At 45.4% G+C, this 15285-nt stretch overlaps 1 protein-coding gene across 8 annotated transcripts in view; it reads left to right on the top strand.

Annotated features, from left to right (window-relative positions):
• The first annotated feature begins 4196 nt into the window (after nucleotides 1–4196).
• Nucleotides 4197–15285, top strand: part of GREB1 (growth regulating estrogen receptor binding 1) — a 160190-nt gene continuing 149101 nt past the window's right edge. For 4 of the 8 annotated variants that reach the window (XM_065527408.2, XM_065527414.2, XM_074012325.1 and 1 more), the window contains exon 1: nucleotides 5341–5481. The gene's annotated coding sequence lies outside the window, so the exon portion shown is untranslated. Of the gene's footprint in view, nucleotides 4903–5340; nucleotides 5482–15285 lie in introns of those variants that run through there. The other 4 variants (XM_065527411.2, XM_074012333.1, XM_065527412.2 and 1 more) reach the window with 3 other exon arrangements.

The raw sequence follows: 15285 nt of genomic DNA, 5'->3' as shown, positions 1-15285 counted from the left end.
GTAATTTGTTCTGTAACTGCCGTTAGAGATCAGGAAGGTGTTCCTTAAGTGTTGCTACACACCTGACCGAAAGAGGTGTTTCTGTATATGTTATTGGAACAACGGAGTATCTTCTCATTCCAACGTTTGTATAATTTCATCTTCTTTGGTTATTGGGGGCCCAGGTAGTATGCACCCACACCACATCCAGATTTTTAAAGAAAACTCCATCAGAGGTGAATTACTACCTTTTATTCTTGAATTCTATGCAGATACTATCTAGTCTGTTAGATAATGTCTTCTTGATCATTAAATGTTATATTTAAATGTTCACGTCTCATACACTACCCCATGAACTATATTGGTTGCATCTAATTCATTTCCCTCCCCCCTCCATTCCTTCCCCTGTTTTATCTAATATTTAATGTCAACCAAGATGTTTTTGGTAGCTGGTCTATCATTTGCACATGTGTAATGAATTCGAAGTGCTCTCCACCAGGTGGAGCACTTTCACCTTAGGTAGTCCATTGAATGGAGCCCTTGAATTTTGGGTGACCAACATTCCTGATAAGATCGGGTGAGGATCTTATCCCCTCCCTTACCCCCTCCCTTAATGGGTAGAGGGGTGCAGTTGGATTTGAGTTCGAGGTTTCTAATGAGGAAGTGCCACATCTAGGCATCAGATTTACTGCTGATCAAGATGGAGTTTAGTATTTCTGGTCTAAACCTTGCTCAGAAACAAGCCAAACCCGAACCTTACTGCTACGGGTCAAATTGTGTCCTATTTGTGCCAGGATCCTTCCAAAATTCATATATTGCAGTTCTAACTAGTACCTCAGGATGTGACCTTATTTGGAGAGAGGTAATCAAACTCAAATGAAGTAATTAAGGCGGGTCCTGTCCAAAATGACTGGTGTGTCTTTATAACAAGAGGAAATTTGGACACAGATTTGCAGAGGGGCCAGACTTGGTGGTTCACACCTGTAATCCCAGCTACTCAGGAGGCTGAGGCAGGAGAATCACTTGAACCTGCAAGGCGGAGGTTGCTGTGAGCTGAGATCATGCCACTGTACTCCAGCCTGGGTGACAGAGTGAAGACTAAAAGTCTTAAAAAAAAAAAAAAGGTTTGCCTAGAGGGAAGACAATGTGGAGAGACTCAGGGAGAAAGCCATTTACAAGCCAAGAAGAGAAGCCTGGGGCAGATCCTCTCTCACAGCCATGAGAAGGAAACAACCTGCTCACATCTCAATGTTGGGCTTCTAGCCTCCAGATGGGAGACAATAGATTTCTATTGTTTAAGCCACTCTGTCTGCAGTACTTTGGTATAGCAGCCCTAGCAAACGAATGCATCTTCCCATCCGCATGTTGGGACAATTGAAGCAAGCTGGGTGGAGGGGTGTGGAAATGTGTGGATGGTACAAAGAAAAAGGTATGAGAAGTGTTAGAGTTTTGGGTCTGCACAAAACAGAAACGTAGGTGCACAGAGAACACATGTATCCAGCAGAGAACTGTTTGTATGACAAGGAGTGTGTGTGGAGTATGGATATATGTGAAAAAGAGCCATGTGTATGCTTGAAGCACGAATACTGTATGCATTTAAGGAAGTAGATATGTGTAAGGAATCAACATGCATAGCACATGCATAGTCACATAAGACACGTAAGGGGGAAATGTGTGTGAGAATGTGTATGTGTGAAGGAGAGAAAAATGTGTGTGTGTATGTGTATGTGTGTGTGTGAGAGAGAGAGAGACGAGAGAGAGAGAGAGAGAGAGAGAGAGAGAGAGAGAGAGATTCTTTAGGATAATGCCAGCAAAGACAAAAAGGCCAGAAGAGAGCCATGTCTAACTGCTTTGCCCACCCCGCCGTTTTTGGGAAAGGCCTCTGCTTATTGAATGGGCTTGGAGAGAGACGGCTCCTTTGCAAGTTACGGCTTGGCCCCATTCTTGTCAACATTTTAAACCAGGCTAATTCAGCTCATTTAAGAAAATATCTTGAAATGATTTTTTCAAGTTTTGGTTCAAGTTCAATAAAGACATAGAACAAGTGGGTCAGGTTCCAAGAAAAGCATAATCATTTGTACTTGTGTGCTTGTATTTAAATCAATGAACTAGGAGCGGGGAGGTGATTCATTAAACAAGAAAATAATAAACAACTTTTTCATCGAATCTCATTTCTTTTCTTAACTGAGAAAAGAATTAATCAGTTCTACCAAGTAGTGAATTCTTAGTTGGTAGGAGTTTATGCATTTCTAAAATTCATTATAGATATTAAAAAATAGGATTAAATGGTTTACCTCAAAGTCATTGTATTAACTAGTTAAGGTATGGGACATCTTCCTAGGAATTTTTCCCTCAGTGTAACATCATATTTATTTCGATTCTTCTGTTGAGCCAAATTACACTTTTGTCATGATTGAAAGTGATCGCCTATTTAAAGAAAGGAATTCATTTATGTAATGAATTCTTCTATAGCAGGAGTGGGAAATCTAACTATAGCCCAGGGGCCAAATCCATTCAGTTGACTGATTTTTGCTTTCTATTTTTGTTTTACAGTCCATGAGCCAAGTAAGTATACTTTTTACATTCTTTTATTTATTTATTTATTTTGAGACGGAGTCTCGCTCTGTTGCCCAGGCTGGAGTGCAGTGGCGCGATCTCGGTTCACTGCAAGCTCTGCCTTCCGGGTTCACACCATTCTCCTGCCTCAGCCTCCAGAGTAGCCAAGACTACAGACGCACACCAGCACGCCCTGCTAATTTTTTTGTATTTTTAGTAGAGACGGGGTTTCACCGTGTTAGCCAGGATGGTCTCGATCTCCTGACATCGTGAACTTTTTACATTCTTAAAAGGTTACATTTAGGTGGGGAGCAGTGGCTCATGCCTGTAACCCCAGCATTTTGGGAGGCCGAGGCAGGATAACTACTTGAGGCCAGGAGTTCCAGAACAGCCTGGGTGACAGAGTGAGACCCCCTATCTCTAAAAAAAAAAAAAAAAGTTACATTTTCAACGGTTATGTAAGCCTCAACTCTGCCTCCTAGAAAACAATGCCTAAAATATTGACCTCTTGCCGTTTAAGAAAAATTTGCTGACCTCCGTTCTATGGGATTTTATCTGCTTGGTAAGACACAAACTGCCAAAACGTGAAGAGGAAAAAATATAACGACATTTTTCACAGTGATTATTGGTTTAGCAGTTACAGTAAGTAACCCAAACCATAGAGCAGACATTTGGACTAATGTTAATTTAACATAATTATTCTGTACGTGTTTTTACCAGAGTGGCTGAAATGAGCTATACCCAGAAAGAAAAATGCCGTTCAAGAATGTTCACTGCAGTCTTGTTTATAATCTCAACTCAAATGTCTATCAACAGAAGAATGTATATATGACTTGTGCCCTACTCATACAATGGAATACTACTTAATAGTTAAAATGAATAAACTAGAGCTATATGTATGATCAGATGGATCTTATAATCTCGAGCAAAACAAGACAAACCGACTGGGTTACAGAATGAAATAGGAACACACAGGAAGTTGCAAAAATCTTCTATATGATTTATGAACACATGCATACACAGTAATAGTACAAAAACAGGAATGGGATGGTTTGGAAGAGTACTTGGGCTGACGTGAGGAGGGCTTCCAGGGGCTTTAACGGTACGGCGATATTCATGTCTTAAACATTTGAAGCAAGAGTGGCACCATGTTAGGATTGGCTGGTTCTTGAGCACATGGGCTCCTTATGTTACTCTCCTAGTTTAGCGTGTGTTTGAAAATTTCACAATGAGAAAAGTCAAATGGGGGTGTTTGAGCTATTTCATAAAGCGAAAAGGAAAATGACGGTGCTGCCAATCAGAGTATGGAGAGCTGCAGGGGTTCACTCAGGCTGCACTTTTACTGAGGACCTGGGGTGTGCTGGCAGGTGCTGGGGCCTATAACCTCACTCCCCGCTTTTGTTTAACCGCCCAGATTTGTGAACTGTGACTTTTCAGGGTGTTCTCAAAGACAGTGGCTGTTAGGCCCAAGGCCCCACTGTGGGTCCTGGGGATGAGTGGCAGGGGCGCAGGGCCGGTTTCCTGACTCCAGTTCTGCCTCTGGCTGCCTCCTGAAAACACAGGGGCCTGTCTTTTGTTTAAAAAAGAGAGAGAGAGAGAGAGAGAGAGAAGGGAAAAATAGAAATCTCGAGTTCTCTTTGTTTCCTGCCTCAGCTTCCTCCAGTTTTGCTTCTGCGCTCTTCGCTGGGGGCCACCTCAGCAGCAGCCGCCAGTGAGGACTGAAGGAGTCATCTGAGGTTCGTTCATTTCTTCCTTTATTCACTCATTTTCTGACCTGGCTGTCACCAGGGAAAGCTGGCGGGGTTCCACCGGCAGGGGTCCATCGTTCCAGAATCTTCCTTTTCCTCGACCTCAGGCTGGGCCCCTCATGGGCCGCTCGCCGACCTCAGCTGTTGGGGACCGGGTCCCCCAATCTCCCGCGGCCTGAGCGGTCGGCGGCGGTGGGGAGAGGGCGGCGGGCGCCCGCGGTCACCGCGCTCGGTCGGGCCCAGTCCCCGCGGCCGAGCGTGAGGGTCCAGGGGCCCCTGGGGTGGAGTTGTAGGAAGCCTGGGCTCCACTTCTGCTGCCTCACAGCCTTGCCGTGTCCCGTCTGGGCACCTGCGTTCCCAAGCGACAAAATGACCTCGGTCCTCCAAGGGGTCTCCCAACCTCTGTCCAGATTTTCTTCGCCGCTAAGTGCCCTGTCACCGGAAGGGGCGTCCAGTGTGGCCCCGCGGGAATGTCGGGGTGCCTGGGCCCGGGGGTGGGACGGGGCCGCTGCGGGGAGGGCAGCCCCGGGAAGAGGAGGGAGGACGAAGACACAGCTGAGCGCAGACGGCGCACGGACCCCAGATGCGAGGTTCCTTCCACCTTTCGGAACCCACGCAGGTGGGCGCGGGAAGGACCCGGCAGCCGCCAGGGCAGGGTCAGCGGGCGGGGCGGCCCAGCACGGCGACCTTCCCTGGGGTGCGGGGAGCCGGGCACAGGATGGGGGAGCGCGTCTTTGTTGGGGAGGAGGGTGGGCGGGACAGGGTAAGACTGGGGTTCCAGACCTGGGGCGCGAACCCGGGTGGGAGGGCGCGGGGGCTCCCCTCTGTCCCTGTCACGTCCATCCATCGCCGGCCGCCGCTGGGGGTCCCGGCCCCCCGCCCTCCCCCAACCCTTCCCCGGCGGAGGTCCTGGGGCCGCCAAGCCCACCGCCCGGCCCTCCTTTGCGGCCGCCCCGAAGACCCGGAGAAGTGGACCGCAGGGGACGGCCGGTGTCAGGGGTCGAGTCCTCCGCGCCGGCCGCGGCTCCGGAGATCCGGGCTTTGCCGAGCGCCCCACGCCGTGGCCCGGGCCGGGGCCAGGGCCGGTTGCGGGGCCTGGCGCTGCGGCCGCGAGCGCAGCCTGGAGGCTGGGCTGGCCTCTGTCGGCGGCGGGCGCTCGGGAGCGGGGCCGCGGAGGCCGGAGGACAAAGGGCCCGAGGTAGGAGCGGTCCTGCCGGACGGCCGCGGGCGGGGCGGGGGCGCGGGGCTGTGCGGGGCTGCTCCGGGCGGGCACTCGGCGCCCGGCAGGGAAGGGACGCCCCGCCGGACGCGGGCACTTCCTGGCCCTGGTCCCGGGAAGAAGGTGGGAGGTGTCCGGGATCGGCCCTGGCAGCGTGTAGGGACCTGGGTGCTGCCGCTGCCGTGCGCTTGTGCGTGCGTGTGTGCGCGTGAATAGGTGCGCGCCGGCGCGCGTGTGTATGGGTGTGCGTGTGTGCACGTGAGTGTGTGCGTGTATGAGTGCGCGCGCGCGTGCGTGCATGTGTACGTGAGTATCGGTGTGCGTGTGTGTGTGTGTGTGTGTGTGTGTGTGTGTGTGTGTGTGTGTGAATGAGAGAGAGAGCACGCGAGGCGCCTGGCGCTTGGCACATGGTGAGCGCTCGGTAGGTGGGAGCTGTGAACAGTGACGGTGATAATCGTATTGCAAGGATGTGTGTGTGTGTGCGTTTTAGACCTCATTTTAGAGATGAGGTCTCACTATGTTGCCCAGGCTGGTCTGTATGTGTGTGTGTATCTGCCTCTGTTTAGGGAGACTGTCTGGAGCCCAGTGTGGCAGTCACATGTCCCCAGCACTTGGGACCCGGGAGAAAATTTTGGGGCATCTTTCCTGAGTGGCCCTGGGACGGTGGTTTAGGGGCTCCTGCGCTAGTTCAGGGGAGGTGGGGACTTCCTAATTGGATCCCAGTTTGGGTCCTGGGAACAAAGGCTGCTTCCCTGAAGTACAAGAAGGTGTGTGTGTGTGTGTGTGTGTGTGTGGCCTGGCCACCGGGGCGCCGGCGGCTGGAGACTGGGAGAGCCGCCGTTCATGCAGAGGGACTCCAGACCATTTTGCTGTCAACTCTCTTTTGATCCCTGGTCTTGAGGACCTGCAAAAAAGAACTACTTACTTTGTATACTGAAGCTTTTCTTTAATAAACTTTTATTAGAGTTAAGTGTTACTTCAGGGCTTGAAAGACTTTTTATTATCCCTTTAAAACAATAAATGTGTAAATTTAGCTTGAATAAACACTCTTTTATTCCCAGTGAGAGCACTTTAATTTCTGCATTTAACCTGGGAGTTAGACATGGGGATTCTGAGCTTCATCTTCTATAAATATTGTGGTCATGCCACCTGGTTTGTAGCACTTTGTTATTGGGAGTTTTAAAGGCCAATTATAATTCCACTTCTCGATCCTCTTAGAATTTCTTAAATCTCTGGGCAGATTTGCAGAATTGTTTATAAGCAATCCATTGTTTCCAGACCACTGTTTCTGAGTGCTTTCTCAGAAAAGCTTGTTTCTAGGAAACAAAAACCAAATTTAAAATGTGAAACAAATTAAACGGAACACAGACGAGGAGATCTTTCTACACGTCTTTTTTTCATGCCAAAATCTGGTTCATTTAAAGTTTGCAATGTTTTCTGTGGCATTTCCAGTTCCCAACTGCAGTTCACGAGGGGTTCTGCTGTTCTTTCAGGGGCAAGAATTCTTTCTTGAGAAAGAAGTAAACTCAGGAGCCAGGCGTGGCCGGCTCACACCTGTAATCCCAGCTACTTGGGAGGCTAAGGCCAGAGGACTGCTTGAGGCCAAGAGTTCAAGACCAGCCTGGGCAACATAGCGAGACTCTCATCTCTTAAAAAAAAAAAAAAAAGAAAAAGAAAAAGAAAGAAAAAAGTTAGCGGGGTGCGGTGGCACATGCCTGAGGCCTAGCACTTGGAACCTAAGTTGGGAGGGTCACTTGAGCCCAGGAGTTCGAGGCTACAGTGAGTTATGATCATGCCACTGCACTCCACTGCATGGAGCAGGGGGTGAAGAAAGCTCAGGCTGAAACTGAATTCCATCTTGGCCTTTCTTGTTATTGCAGATGGTTTAAATGGTTTATTGGTAGTTTAAAGTGATTCTGATTCATGAAGATAGCCAATTGGAGCAAAACCTGAAATCTTTTGCTGGGTAGGTAATTAGAAGCAACATTTATTTTATTTTCTTTTTATCTCATATGTGTGTGTGTGTGTGTATGTGTGTGTATTTTTTTTAAATTTTTTATTTTAATTTTTATTTTTTTTTGAGACAGAGTCTTGCTCTTTTACCCACATTGGAGTACAGTGGCACAATCTCAGCTCACTGCCAACCTCTGCCTCCTGGGTTCAAGTGATTCTTGTGCCTCAGCTTCCTGAGTATCTGGGATCCCAGGTGTGCACCTCCATGCCCAGCTAATTTTTGTATTTTTAGTAGAGATAGGGTTTCACCATGTTGGCCAGGCTGGTCTTGCATTCCTGGCCTCAAGTCATCCACCCGCCTCAGCCTCCCAAAGTGCTGGGATTACAAGCGAGAGCCACTACATTTGAAACATCTGTGTTTCTCCCTTGTCACTTTCAATAGGAGAGGTTTTGATCTCAAACAGCCTGTCTAAACGGTTTCTATGCTTGGTGCAAAGTTGATCACTGTTTCTTTCACTTAGTAAGCAATTTATTGAATGCCTGTGGCATTACAGATGTTCATTCTAGTACTATCATTTTACTTGACATTAGAAACCCCCTTTTAAAGACAACTGTGTTCACTTTGGGGATTCAAAATTTGAATTATTTAGAGATTTCAGAGTATTCTGAGGCTATTTCAGAGTAGAGCTAATGAATGGTTAGAAAATCAGGATGGGAAGAACATAAGTGTAACATAAAGAGAGAGGACAAGCCCCCTGCATGCTGCCCATGCCCAGGCACCATAATCAGGATTGAGAGTGACCGGGACATTTAAAGCAAAGGCTGTGGGATGGGCTGGTGAAGGGAACTTGCTTTCAATAATCTCACCTTTCCCAAATTCTAGCATTCTCTGTTCCAGACTTGGAAAGGAAGCAGTTAGGGCTTTTGAGGGGGCAACTAACCATTAGGGCTGACTTTGGACAGCTCATAGAACTCTGGGTTAGCTATTCCAGAGCGTCCAGGGGGACCTGTAATTCCTTCGTAATGACTCCAGGCAGTTAACCCTCTCAGCTCTTACACTGCCTTAATGGAGAGTCTTGGAATCTATTGGTTCAGTTTCTGGACATACACATACATTGTAGTACTTTACAAAAAATTTAGTTTTAATTGTAATATTTTTAGAGATGAGGTCTCACTATGTTGCCCAGGCTGGTCTTAAACTCCTGACCTCAAGTAATCTTCCTGTCTCAGTCTCCTAGAGCACTGGGATTATAGGCCACCTCGCCCAACTTGATTGTAGTACTTTAAAGCTAATTGCACTAAAAAGGCAGGGGAAGGCTCTCAGAGAAGTAATATATATTTGTGACATAACATAAAATTTAAGAAAATACAGAAGAGTCAAAAAAAAAAAAAAAAGCCAAGTGTGATAGCTGACACCTGTAATCCCAACTCTTGTAATCCCAGTGCTTTGGGAGGCTGAGGTGGGTGGATCACCTGAGGTCAAGAGTTCGAGACTAGCCTGGCTAATGTGGTGAAACCCTGTCTCTACTGAAAATACAAAAATTAGCCAGGTGTGGCGGTGTGTGCCTGTAATCCCAGCTACTTGGGAGGCTGAGGCAGGAGAATTGCTTGAACCTGGGAAGTGGAGGTTGCAGTGAGCCGAGATCACGCCATTGCACTCCAGCCCAGGTGACAAGAGTGAAACTCCGTCTTGGAAAAACAAACAAAAAAAACCAACCACAGAAATCTATGATTTAGATATAATTACTCTGAACACTGTGGCCTATTTTTTTCCTGTTATAAAAATGAAATTCTATATGCTTCTAAAAGTTAAAATTATATGATATAATTTTATATCTCATTTTAATGTAATATATTATGGACATTGCTTATTTCAATATCAATATTTCTTTGACATTATTTTAAATAACAATTTTATAGTCTATTGTGTTGATAAATTGTAATTTCAGTATTTCTCTAATGGATGCTTGAGCTTTGCCTATCATTTGTACTTTTAATGTTCTTTCTATTTTGGTAAAACATCACTGATTGATGGTAGTACACATTTCTCAAACTTGACTGCTCTTAGGAAGTGACAAAAATATTGAACTTCAGGGACATGAAATGAAAAGAGATGAAATCTTGCCTCAGTCCTCTTGATCTCAGTGGGTATAATCTAGCTGACTCTTAACTGTCTCTGCTGCTACTGTTCAACCCTGTAGCACAACGGTTGCATTTTATTTATGCCACAAAATTGTGGGCTTCTTGGGAACAGACATTTATGTCTTAATTTTGTCTGCATCCCTTGAGTGCCCAGCCAAGGCTTGGCATTGTTCAAAACACACTTTTTCTGAGGGAGACGGTATATTTCAGGGGTAGTGTGAGAGACTAAGCCCTTCAGAAATGTGCAATGACAAATCTTGATCCATCTGATTCTGATGACTTCTTTTTGATTACGGAAAATTTCAAATGTGTCCCAAAATAGAAAGATGAGTTTTGTGAGCCTCTGTGTTCATCATTCAGCTTCAGCAATTGTCAAGATTTTGTCAATTTTGTTTTTTGTGTTTCCTCCCTCCCCACACCACAACGCTTTTGGGTCACTTTAAAGTAAATCCAAGACATGATATCATTTCATGCCCCTGGTGTTTTTGACCACGAGTTTACATCAGAATCCAATGAGAAGGGAATGTCTTCTGGGGCTCAACAAAAGGAGGTGGACTGGCTGGGAGGTTGTGGAACAGGAAAACTGGTGACCTGGGAGTTAGGGACCTGCTATACTTGTTCAGTTTTTTGGTTTTTTTTTTTTTCTGGAGACGGAGTCTCGCTCTGCCGCCCAGGCTGGAGTGCAGTGGCGCGATCTCAGCTCACTGCAAGCTCCGCCTCCCGGGTTCCCGCCATTCTCCTCCCAAGTAGCTGGGACTACAGGCGCCCGCCACCGCGCCCGGCTAATTTTTTTTTGTATTTTTGGTAGAGACGGGGTTTCACTGTGGTCCCGATCTCCTGACCTTGTGATCCGCCTGCCTCGGCCTCCCAAAGTGCTGGGATTACAGGCGTGAGCCACTGCGCCCGGCTACTTGTTCAGTTTTGACCTTGACAGAGGTGGTTCTCTCGGGGCTCAGGTTCTCATCTGCTCCTTGAGGAGTCTGGCCTAGGTAACCTGAAAGCTTCCTTCTGACGTTGACTTTACTGAAGCATACGCTCTGCCTGTCTGCTGTGGTGGTTCTCAAATTCTAGTATCTGGACCAGCATCAATGTCGTCAGGGAACTTGTGCAAAATGCAGATTCTCTGGCCCCTCCTTAGACCAACTCGGAAACTCTGGGGTGGTGACCAGCAGTCTGTGGTTTAACGAACTCCTCCAGGGGTCTCTGATGGGTGGTCAACCTTAAGAACCATGAATCCATAAAGGTGGCGGAGGAGTCTGTAAGCTCTTAAAATAAAAACAACAGAAACAAAACCTCCTAGAAAGTGCGCATTTACTTGCTTGTAGCTCTGTAAGTCAACCGAACGTTAGACTTCTTCCCTCTGTGCAGAATGATATTGGTTGTGGAAGGACAGTGGGATCTTTTGTTGATCAGGAACTCTGAGTGATAGTTAAAGTGATTCATAAAGATTTGGGAAAGAGGCCAGGCGCGGTGGCTCACGCCTGTAATCCCAGCACTTTGGGAGGCCGAGGTGGGTAGATCACCTGAGGTCAGGAATTTGAGACCAGCTTGGCCAACATGGTGAAACTCTGTCTCTACTAAAAATATAAAAATTAGCCAGGAGTAGTGATGGGTGCCTGTAATCCCAGCTACTTGGGAGGCTGAGGCAAGAGAATGGCTTGAATCTGGGAGGTGGAGGTTGCAGTGAGCCGAGCCTGCACCACTGCACTCCAGCCTGGGCAATAAAAGCGAAACTCCATCTCAAAAAAAAAAAAAGATTGAGAAGTACTTTACATAACATACCACATTTGCAGTGACATGTTTATTTGTTTTATATTTGTCTCCTCCCAGTATGCAACATGTGCGATCAGATCATTTTTGGTCACCCTTGTATCCCAGCACTCAGTACAATGGCTGGCCCATAGAAGGTACTCAGTAAATACCTAATGAATAAATGAGCTTCTGTTCTTTAGGGAAGTTACCAAACTCTGGATAGAATGCCAAGCCTAATACTGGTAGGAACAATTAGAGAACAATTAAGAATTCAATTTGGGCTGGGTGCGGAGGCTCACACCTGTAATCCCAGCACTTTAGGAGGCTGAGGTGGGCAGATCACAAGGTCAGGGGTTTGCAGACCAGCCTGGCCAACCTGGTGAAACCCCATCTCTCCTAAAAACACAAAAATTAGCCACAAAAATTAGTCGGGCGTGGTGGTGCATGCCTGTAACCCCAGCTACTTGGGAGGCTGAGGCAGGAGAATTGCTTAAACCCGGGGAAGCGGAGGTTGCAGTGAGCCAAGGTTGCGCCACTGCCCTCTGACCTGGGCGAGAGAGCAAGACTCTGTCTTGGGGCGGGGCAGGGGAAGAATTCTACCTTGAAGTTTTGCCCCCAAATGTAGGAGAACTTGAGACAAAAGATCATTTACTTCCGTGTTTTTCAAATAACAGTATTCTATTATGTGCTTAGCAATGTCTTAGATAGACTCCGGCAGAGAACTATGGAGGCAATAAAAGAGAAGAATGAAATAAGGGGCTCATGCATATAAGAGTAGTTCATCTACTTAAATACCTTTCATTCCATTGCCTTTCAGACTCAAGAGTTAGTTGAATGATTATTACTATTATAGCCACCACTACTTGAGAATCTACCACGTAAAAGTATTTTAGGTGAATTGCCACTCTCTTTACAACTCAGCAAAGTTAGAATTATGATTCCCATTTTATAGATGAGGAACAGGCTCAGCAGTGGCTTGTTACGGCTGAGTAGTATCTGAATGTCAGAACCATATTATTATATATTATAATTGTAGTACAATAACATTTGTATGTTATTTATTTATATATTACTAGATATATAACAAATAATATTATAATTATATTACAATTATATATTTTATTACAATTATATATTATATATAATTACATTACATATGTTATATATAATTATATATACACAATTATATGTTATATATAATTATATGTTATATATATAATTACATGTTATATATGTAATTACAATTATATGTTATATATAATTACAATTATATTTTTATCATATATAATTACATCATATATAATATATATAATTTTATCATATATAATTACAATTATATGTTATATATATAATTGTAATACAATTTTACAGTTTACATGCTACAAAAGTTACCTTTTTGGAGAATACAATTCAGTGCTTTTAAATATATTAACAGAGTTGTGCAACTGTCACCATGATCTAATTCCAGAACATTTTCATTACCCCAGAAAGAAGCCCCAGACCCATTACAGTCACTGCCTGCCTCCCCTTCTCCCAGTCCCTGACCACCATGACTGCCTTTTGCCTCTATGGCAGATTTGTCTATTGTGAATATTTCATATAAATGGAACCATGTAATATGTGGACTTTTGTGTCAAACTTCTTTCACTCAGCATGTGTTTTCAAGGTTTACCCATGTTGTAGCATGTATCAGAACTTTGTTTCTTTATATGGCTGAATAACATTCCATTGTATGGATAGACCACATTTTATTATCCATTCATCAGTCTGATGGATGTTTGGGTTATTTCTGCTTTTTGGTTTTTATGAATAATGCTTGTAGGAATATTCATAAGCAAATTTTTAGTATGGAAATGTGTTTGTCTTTTTCTTTTTGAGACAGAGTCTCACTCTGTTGCCCAGGCTGGAGTGCAGTGGCGCGATCTCAGCTCACTGCAACCTCTGCCTCCCAGGTTCAAGTGGTTCGCCTGTCTCAGCTTCCTGAGTAGCTGGGATTACAGGCACGCAGCAACACGCCTGGCTAATTTTTATATTTTTAGTAGAGACAGGGTTTTGCCATGTTGACCAGGCTGGTCTTGAACTCCTGACCTGAGGTGATCCGCCCACGTTGGCCTCCCAAAGTGTTGGAATTACAGGCATGAGCCACTGCATCCGACCTTGGAAATGTGTCTTTAATTCTCTTGGGTATGTACTTTAGGAGTAGAATTGCTGGGTCCTATGAGAACTCTAAGTTAACTTTTGGAGGAACTGCCAGGCTGTTTCCAAATTAGCTGCACCATTTTACATGTCTACCAGCACTGTATGGAGGTTCTAGTTTCTCCACATCCTTGTGCACAGCTGTTACTGTTGGTCTTTTGGTGATAGCCATTCTAGTGGGTGAAGAGGTCTCTCATTGTGGCTCTGATTTGCTCTGGTGTGGATTTTCTGTGGTTTAGATCCACTGTTTTTGCAGGTTTGTATTTTCCCTACTTATATTATATTCTAAGCATTATGAATAAATGAATCAGCATAGCACTGTCTTAATAATTTCCTTGGCATGGTATAAATTTCTGTATCTACTTTTTTCATGATTTAGAAATCTTAAAATACTATCTGCATATTAGCTGCTCAATTTTTGTTTTATTTCTTTTAATACAGCTTCTTTGGTAAAATGTCCAAATCCTGTCAATGTTATCAGAAGAATGACTTATTAGAAGCCTGAGTTAAAGCTAAAGAAATGGGCTAAATCACTCAAAAGCTTACTAAAGGTTTTTAGAAATAAGTCTGAGAGTAGGGCCAGTGACCTAATGCTTACCTTTGGGCACAGAATGTAATATGATATGACTGAAATCACAGAGGATTAGAAGCATGTTTTGTCTCTAGCTGAGACTTGGAAGAGCTATTCCACCTTCTTATACCTCCACTTAATCATCTGATAATGACAATAATAATTTCCCAGAATTTTCATAAGATTGAATATTTCGTTCATGAAAAGTGTTCTTGGCATGTAGTAGGTCTCAAGTAAACATAAGCAGCCTCCCTGTTTCCCAGGAGTGAGGCTGGAGGCCATAAGTGGCTTAACCCTCTAGTTCCAGGCTCAGCAGCCAGTTTTCTTCAGTTTCTCCTCTTCACCAAGAGCTCATTGACATATTTGGATGCCCAATTTCTGCCTTGTTCCAATGCTTGGTTCTCTGTGCCCAGTTCTGCTAATTACCCTCCTACCGATTAGTTTAGTGCCCCAATCCACTATGTATGTGAGGCCTGGCCATCGCTGTTCCAGCCTCTTTCACTGACTTCTAGTGTCTGCACCCTGACTTGGTGACTATTCCCACTTCTTGGGACAGATGCCCTTGGTGCTATCAATTTCATGGTCCTCTTCCCTGGATTCCCCATCGCTCTTCCAGCCATCTGCTTGACTCCCTGCCTGGCCACCATGCATCGTTTCCATGGTCATTGAACGTGGCACTTTACTCTGGGATTGTCCACCTAGCACTGGAGTATCGTCATGGACACGCCAGGCCTGAGTGGGCTCTTCCCTCATGCCCACCCCACTTGCTAGAAGCAACCATGCCACATTTGGCTAAGTCTTAAGTCAGGACAGAAACATCCCTCATTCTTTCTTCTCCAAACCCTCAGTATGTTCCATCAAGAAATGCTTGTTGGTTGGTTTGTTTCTTGGTTAGCCATTGAAGACCCAGTCAGCTGTACTCCTGGCCATATGTACAGGATTTCCCCAACAGGAGGATGATAAATTGGGAGCTCAGCTGTGTTATCACAGTCTGGGATCTGGAGCCGGCTTCGTATGGCAGAGGCTCATTCCCTGCTGTGAGACGTTTGGGATGAGGGGTGGGTTTCTGTGAGACCCTGACCTGGGTGCCCCCTGAGCTGAGTTCCCACTCATTGGGGCCTGTGAGTGCATGAATGGGGGTGGGGACAGTAGGATTAAAGTTTGCCAGA

This window comes from Macaca fascicularis, chromosome 13 (genome assembly GCF_037993035.2).
Source record: "Macaca fascicularis isolate 582-1 chromosome 13, T2T-MFA8v1.1".
Classification (NCBI taxonomy): domain Eukaryota; kingdom Metazoa; phylum Chordata; class Mammalia; order Primates; family Cercopithecidae; genus Macaca; species Macaca fascicularis.
The sequence above is the reverse complement of the archived record's forward strand: the minus strand, read 5'-3'. Positions and strand labels throughout refer to the sequence as shown.